At 33.5% G+C, this 7,554-nt stretch overlaps 1 long non-coding RNA gene across 1 annotated transcript; it reads left to right on the top strand.

Moving 5' to 3' along the window:
• Positions 1-3,763: 3,763 nt before the first annotated feature.
• Positions 3,764-4,285, top strand: LOC128126617 (uncharacterized). The gene is made up of 2 exons (XR_008224587.1): positions 3,764-3,867; positions 3,957-4,285. It is a non-coding gene; the product is annotated as an uncharacterized LOC128126617 (long non-coding RNA).
• Positions 4,286-7,554: the final 3,269 nt, after the last annotated feature.

Consider the following 7,554-nt stretch of genomic DNA (forward strand, 5'->3'; position numbering starts at 1 on the left):
ATCCTTTTTATTTTTATTTTTGTGTTATTTTTAGTTTATTTTTGTGTTGCTTAGTATTAGTATTTTTTTTATTTGGTATGTAATTAAGTTTAATTTAGGGTGTTTTTACTTTTGTTTTCCATGTTGATGCTCTTTGGTTGTTTAGATCTTTGCAGAATTTTCGCCCTTAGAAAGCTAGCAGTAAGTTCGGCAGCTAGGTCCGACTGTTGCTAGAGAGAGCCGTGTGAGAGTTTGAAGATTATAGTCAAGACCCACGATTTGTCATAAGTGTGGGGTGCATATTGATTTCGTGAGCGATTATTTAGAAGAGTGACATTTTATTTTTAACTTTTATGGTATGGATGAGTTGTTCCCACACCATAGAGTTCTATTTCGACGCGAGGTAGAAGTATCATCCCGGCTGCCACGACATGGTTGACACTTTCCTATGTTGTGGGGAGTTTTCATCGCGAGAAGAGGTTGTCATTCTTGACGAGACGACGTGGTCGACACTTTCCCACGTCATGGTTACTATACATTGCATTTGTTTGCAATCTTTTGCACCACATTCTCGAAGTCGGCATTCTTGATTATATCTATCGGCAAATTTAGAAGCAGCAGTCCCAATTCTCAGTCTTTCAGCAATATTTGAAGCAACTTGTAGCAGCCCCATTCGATCTCGCTACAACTACCCCAGGGGAGTCTGTTCCTTTTTCTCCCTTTTTATGTGCTTAATTAGTTTTATGCATACAATGAGGACATTTTATGAAATAAGTGTGGGGTAGGGGGTCGGTAAAAGTAAATTATAAAAAAAATAAAATAATAGTTTGGAAATTGCTAGATCTAGTGATAATTTAAAATTTTTTGCTAATATTGTATGAGATGATCCGATGAGAACTCAAATGTTTAGTTGAGCCAATACACGTTATAGTGCATTTGTGGCCTCCCTTATTTTAGTGAAATCATGGAACAAAAACATAACCTCGCTTAGTTTGAGGGATGCAATATGTTTAGCATCGTGTACCAGAAATATATCCAGGAAAATTATTATCGTTAGCCAATAAAGGTTGAAGTTGAGCGACCCTGCTTAAGCATGTAGGGTTTTGAGTGAAAAAAAAGTGAGGTACATGTTAAAAGAGAGAGAGAGAGAGAGAGAGAATTGCAAGAAAAGTTTGAAGAATTTTGGAGCAACTAAAGTGAAGAACAAAAGATCAAAATTCCAAGAGTTCAAAAATTGAAGATACCAGAAATCAAATCAAACAAGGTGGTGAATTCAAAGAAATCAAAGATTAAATTATCAAGGAAGTGAAGAATTCAAAAAGAGCTCCATAGTGGTATCGTAAATTGTAATTCTAGATTATGTATGCTTGGGTTGCTCAACCAAAAACACCTTGAGGTTAGGAGGTTTTCTGCGGATGGATTCTGAGGGATGCATAAAATGAGCATTGTTCGAAAGAATTGGGCAAGTGTTTATGAAGATTGTGAGTATTTAAAGTATGGGGGGTACTTTAGGAAAATTTTAGACACAAATGCATGGTTGCGGTTTTGACATAATGGTTGAGTTTAAAATGGATTGTTTAGTGCGATATTGGTAAAATAAAAGTAAATTTGTTTGGGGGCAAGCAAAGGTTAAGTGTGGGGTATTTTGAAATGTGTATTTTTATATATATTTTTATACATTATATCTTAATATTTTAGCCTTTATTATTCTCTTTTAGAACTAAAAAGTACTTATAATGCTTTGAATTATGATTTGCAGCTATTCGTTGTTGATGGAGCACAAAAGAAAAGACTAGAGCGGAATTAGGGCTTACAAGCTAAAAGAAAGAAAAAATGTTGGAAGAGTCAATTACGCCCCGCGTAATGGACATGTACGCTAAGCGTAATAGTAAAAAAGAGTTACGCCCAGCGTAATATATGGTTACGCCCAGCGTAACTGCTTGCATCCGGATTTCCTCATCGCGAATTAATCTTCAGTACGCCCAGGGTAATCCGACTTACGCCCAGCGTACGTAAGTCGGTTACACGGGTTATAAAAAGCGATTATCAGCTAACCAGAAGGGGGGATTCGACTTCTAACCTAATTTAGTCGATAATTAACTTCTGTTAATCCGTTTTGAGGGTCTAGAAGGCGGCCGGAAGGCCGTTAAGTTAACGGGAGCGGAGACCGGAAGGATTGGAGAGCGGATACATGTCGGTAATCATATGGGTTGTTAACGTGACCATGTTTAGCATTCCATTGTGATACTATTATGTGTTTAGTTTCTGATTTAGGTGTAAAAACCTTTTACTTTGTGTTTATGATTGAATGAAACATTATTTATTGGACTAATTGCTATATTTAATTGTTTGTTTATGTTTAATTTATCTTTCCAAGCTTGTTAAAAGATCCTTATGTGTTAATGATAATTATTTGCTGTTAATTATTAAGTAAATTGAGTTGTATGAACATCTGCTTGATTGCTTGTCTCTTATGATTTTGATGACCATCGAGATTATAAGTCTAGGAATAACGAATGTGAAACTAGGATTAACTTGGAAATAAGTAAGTTAACGTGTGATCCTTGATTGATGACCATCAACAAGAGGTTAATTGAATGACCAATTTGATTAACTATTATTACAAGTCTTGCTTGATACGAACTGAACACTAGGAAACATGTTAGTTTAAACAATTGATCACGGCTTGAATTGACTTGTTTGCTAAAGGATTAGTAATAATGAACATGAACCTAATCATTTTAGAAATCGGTGAACATGAATAAATAAATATGTGTGTGCAATTGTCTATGATTTTAAGGTGTAATCTGTCTAAACCAAAGTGCCTAAAGAGATTTGTCTTCCTGCCAGTTTATCGAGATTTGCTATTTAGAAATTCGTTTGAGATTTAATTAAACATTTATTTATTCCTTTCGTATGTTTTGTAACCTATAATCAAATATTTTAAATTAATTCACTACTGTTCCCCTTGTGTTCGACACCCTTGCTTATCAAAGCTATACTATACTCGATCGGGTTCACTGCCTGTAAGGTGTGATTTAGATGCGATAAATTAGGAATTATAAATAAAAAACCAGTGCATTAAATATACACATCAGTTCTCCAACATGTATGTTGTTGCGGCGATGGTGTTGGGAGGATGGCGTCAGAGGGAGAGAGAGAGACAGAGAAAGAGAGAGAGAGAGAGGATGGCCCCTTATTTATTTCTTAAAAACAAAATTAAAAATATTTTTTTTTAAATCATAACTACAAAAAATATAAATTAAATTAAAATGGTATGAAAATCAGTTTATAAACAAAAATGACCTACTAAGCAATTATTGAAACTATATTAACCAAACATATAAGACTTTCAAATCACAGTGGCGGAGCCAGGAATTTTGATACAGGATACAAACATTGTCAAGATATATTTTATTTAGTTATCTTATCCTGAGAATTAAAAAAACATGGTAAAATCCTTTTAATTGGAAATACATTAACATAAAACATGCATATAAATAATTTTTTTATATAAAATGTTTGGGTAAATTACACGGATGGTCCCTGTGGTTTAGGGTAATCTGCTAGCTTGGTCCCTAACAACTTTTTTTAATTCGGACCGTCCCTAATTTATATTTTTGTTGCACGCTTGGTCCCTGTCCGTTATAAAAAGACTATTTTACCCTTAATAATTTAATATTCATTATTTTACCTTTTCATATTAATAATATATTAATAATATATTAATAATATATTAATAAAATTAACAAAATATAGTAAATAAAGCCCCAAGCAGCGTCTCCAACCCCTCATTGGCTCCTTCACCTCTCGTCTTCCATCATCACCATTCACCAGTTGCTTGATCAGCTACATCTCCGACGACTCCAACAACATCACACATGGCTGGTGAGAAAACCCTTCATCTCCTTCCCATCTTCACTCACGGGACTAACCTGCCTCTTTACTCTGCCACACTTTATTCCATTTGAAAGCAGACGACGGCTGAAACTCCAATTGCCTTACTCACGTTTTCCTCACCAACATCTATTTCCAACACCAGAGAAGGCGGAGGTGATGCAAGCACTCGAATCTGACGAGACAATACAAACTTGAGCGTTGACCTCTTTCTTTGTCTCGCACTTGAAAGAATGTTATCGAATCAGAAGTGACAAATACAATAGATTTCATGTTTGATTTCAATTTCGGTGCCCAAATCGACCATACAACTCCGATTAGGTTTGATTTTAGTTTCAATTTCCAGTTTAAGGTTTGATTGAGTTGTAGGTTTGGATTACTTTCCGCATTCAATTTTCAGTTTGATTTCTGCTTCAGGTTTGAATTTAGATTTGATTTTGAGTTTTGTGTTTGATTTCAGTTTCATAGTCGTTTTTAGTTTCAGTTTTAGGTTTGCATCTTGGATCAATTTAAGATTCAGGTTCCATTCGATCTTGTGTTTGATTTCAGTATCAAATTCGATTATAGCCGGAGAAGACAATTGGGGGGGGGGGGGGGGGGGGGGGGGGGGGAAGTGAAGCTGGAGAAGACATCGTTTATCTGTGAGATTTTCCGACGAGAGGAGTGATATTTTCCGGCGACTGAAATCAAGGAAGGAAGGGAGGGGATGAGGCTTCGGTTGTGTAGGTTCTTGAATCAGACCAACATATTTTTTTAATTAACACTTTTTCCACATTTAATTAATTGATAATTTAAAATAGGTAAAAGAAATCAGTAAGGGTAAATTAGACTTTTTATAATGGTTAGGGACCAAGCGTGTAACGAAAAAATAAATTAGGGATGGTGCGAGTTAAAAAAAGTTGTTAGGGACCAATCTAGCAGATTACCCTAAACCACAGGGACCATCTGTGTAATTTACCCAAAATGTTTTTTTTGGGAATGTTGTAATATCCCACCACCCCATGTAATTCCTCCATAGATAGATCTAATTTTGTTTAGTTAATACTATAAAGAACATCTGTATAAAAACCTAAGTAAACAAAAACAATTGCATAAAAAAGCAAGAGATACAATGAATGAACATTTACGTGAAACTGAAAAAACCTAAACAAAGCTTTTTAATGGTATGTCAAACAAAAAAGAACTGATATTGACCTTGATAATGATAAAATTAACTGACGTAAGCAAATACGTCATCAAATTCATTCTCTGCCATCGGGGAGGTTGAAACACATAAACGTCAGCAGTTGCGTATGTAGCGAGCTGCTCTTTTTGAAGTCAAGTTATAGTTTTTTTAAGTCAAAGTCAAAATACTAAAAGATTCTCAATTCATTATTCATTACATGGAATCTGAAACAAGTTATTTAAAATTCATTTCAGTTCTTTAATACAATTCAATATATTATATTTCTTTTTTTTTTCTCCTTATCAATTGGGTTTGTACTTTGTAGCAATTATTTATCTCGTATGATAAGAATAAAATATGTCTTTGAAAACTTCCAGTTTAGACCTGATGAGTTGCATAATTAATTTATTTTAATATACAAGTCTCAGTCAATAAATGTTAATATTTAATATTTAAAACAAGTAACTTTTACAAGAATCATTACTATATGCACTGAATCTTATATTAAACTCTAATTGGGTATGACTGAAAGTGTTTTTATTAAATTATTCATTGGTTACAATCAATGGTATGTAAAGACAACATCACCCTTTAACAAATAGTAAATATCGTTTGACCCATTTGAAAGATCAGGAGGTAAGAAGTAAGAACCTTTACGGATATATTATATCCAATTAATATTGTAATAGAAAAATGGTCCCAATTTTGAAGAAGGTTCCCACACAACCTCCCTTAATAAATATGTTCAAACACAATAATAATAATAATAAATGTTGGGTACTCAAGAAAAATCTGCATTTAATACCACGCATACGTTTTTGCTGAAAATGGAAACCGTTCACACACATTCGTCACATTGTAATACAAATTCGATATGGGTTAAATGCATCAATACTTGGTATCCTTTTTATTTGTTGGTGCTTGGTGTCAACAATAATTAAAAACGTGTGACGGGATTCTTTTCGTTTTTTAAATAATATATGAACTAGTACATATAGGCATAATACTAAATAAGGAAAATTACTATAAACCAAGAAAATCTCGTTGACCTAATCTTAATATTTATTATTAACTATTAAGTAACAATTTTGCTAAACAAATGGCACCTTTATCAAGCCTTTAAAAATTAGGGTTAATGTCTAAATTATTATATTATGTAATGATTTTGCTAAACGAATATCACCTTTACCATCCTTTGGTGGTTCCCGTAGATCATCGCAAAGAAGAAGGCACAACTGAAAAGAGAAAGATGATTTAGGAGATATCAAAGTTAATCCACCAGATTTTGAAGGCTCCTCAACCCCAGAAACTATCTCGAATGGATAGAATCATTGAGGTTAACAAATATGATGAAAAGAAAGTGTCATAGCTTGTGGTGATCAAACTTGAGAAGTATGTTTTGTTGTAATACAAAACAGGAAGCGTGAAGGAGAGAGTTTGAAGGAAAGAAGAAATCAAGACCGATAGGTTTTCTATATACTTATTCAGACTAACAATAGCATTGAAAACATACAAATTAATCTAAGGCAAGCAAACCATTAAAACCTACAAGGATCTTTAACCTAAATAATAAGAACAACTACAAGAGAGAGATAGTAACCAAGGTATCGGAAACATACAAATTAACTAATTTGCTTGAAGAGGGAGATAGTAACCAAAGGTCAAGACTGATAGGTTTTATATATACTTACTTAGACTAACAATAGCATCGGAAACACAAATTAACCGATTTGCTTGAAGAACCTTTGATGAAGATATTGAAGTACTCCAAGCCACGGAAGATAGTAACCAAAGTAGATTACATCTAATGGTTCACATCCAATAAGTCCAAATTATTAGTTGTTAAGAAGATTAACCCTTAGAACAATAGAAATCGACTAAGAAATTAACCAAGAGATGAGAATAACCCTTAGATAAGAGTGTGACGTATTTATGAGGTGACAGAGGGGTTTATAGCTTTTGGTTGCTTGGAAAGAAAGTTGATTTTGAATTGGTAACTGGATAAATATAATAATTAAATAATCCAATTTATCAAAATTCAAACCTCCTTCCTAGAATAGCATGGGATAAAAATCGCAAGGCTTATCCCTTGTTGATTTCTGTCGCCCGTCATATGGGATCCAGAACCTTTCATTATTCGGTTATTGAATAATTAACATTTAGTCCATGCACTTTTAATTAGTATAAATTAATTACAAATTAATTCTAAACTAGTTTCTAATTAATTTATCATCGTATAAATAATTAATAAACTATTTGTATCTCTCTCATAACATTCTAATATTATTTGGATCATTGAGGGAAACCTAAAAAAGACTTTGATATAATGGAAAGTCTTACCAGTTGGTTATGACATTTGACACTATTCTAACAAATACATGGTCCAAACTCGAATAATGCATGCAAAAGATGTTTGTTCATCATGCCTACAAATAGGACATTTGTATTTGGATTAGTAGCCTATGGCAAGGAACTAAGGAAGTAATGGACTACATCAGAGAGTTTGAGAAACT

This window comes from Lactuca sativa, chromosome 6 (genome assembly GCF_002870075.4).
Source record: "Lactuca sativa cultivar Salinas chromosome 6, Lsat_Salinas_v11, whole genome shotgun sequence".
Taxonomy (NCBI): domain Eukaryota; kingdom Viridiplantae; phylum Streptophyta; class Magnoliopsida; order Asterales; family Asteraceae; genus Lactuca; species Lactuca sativa.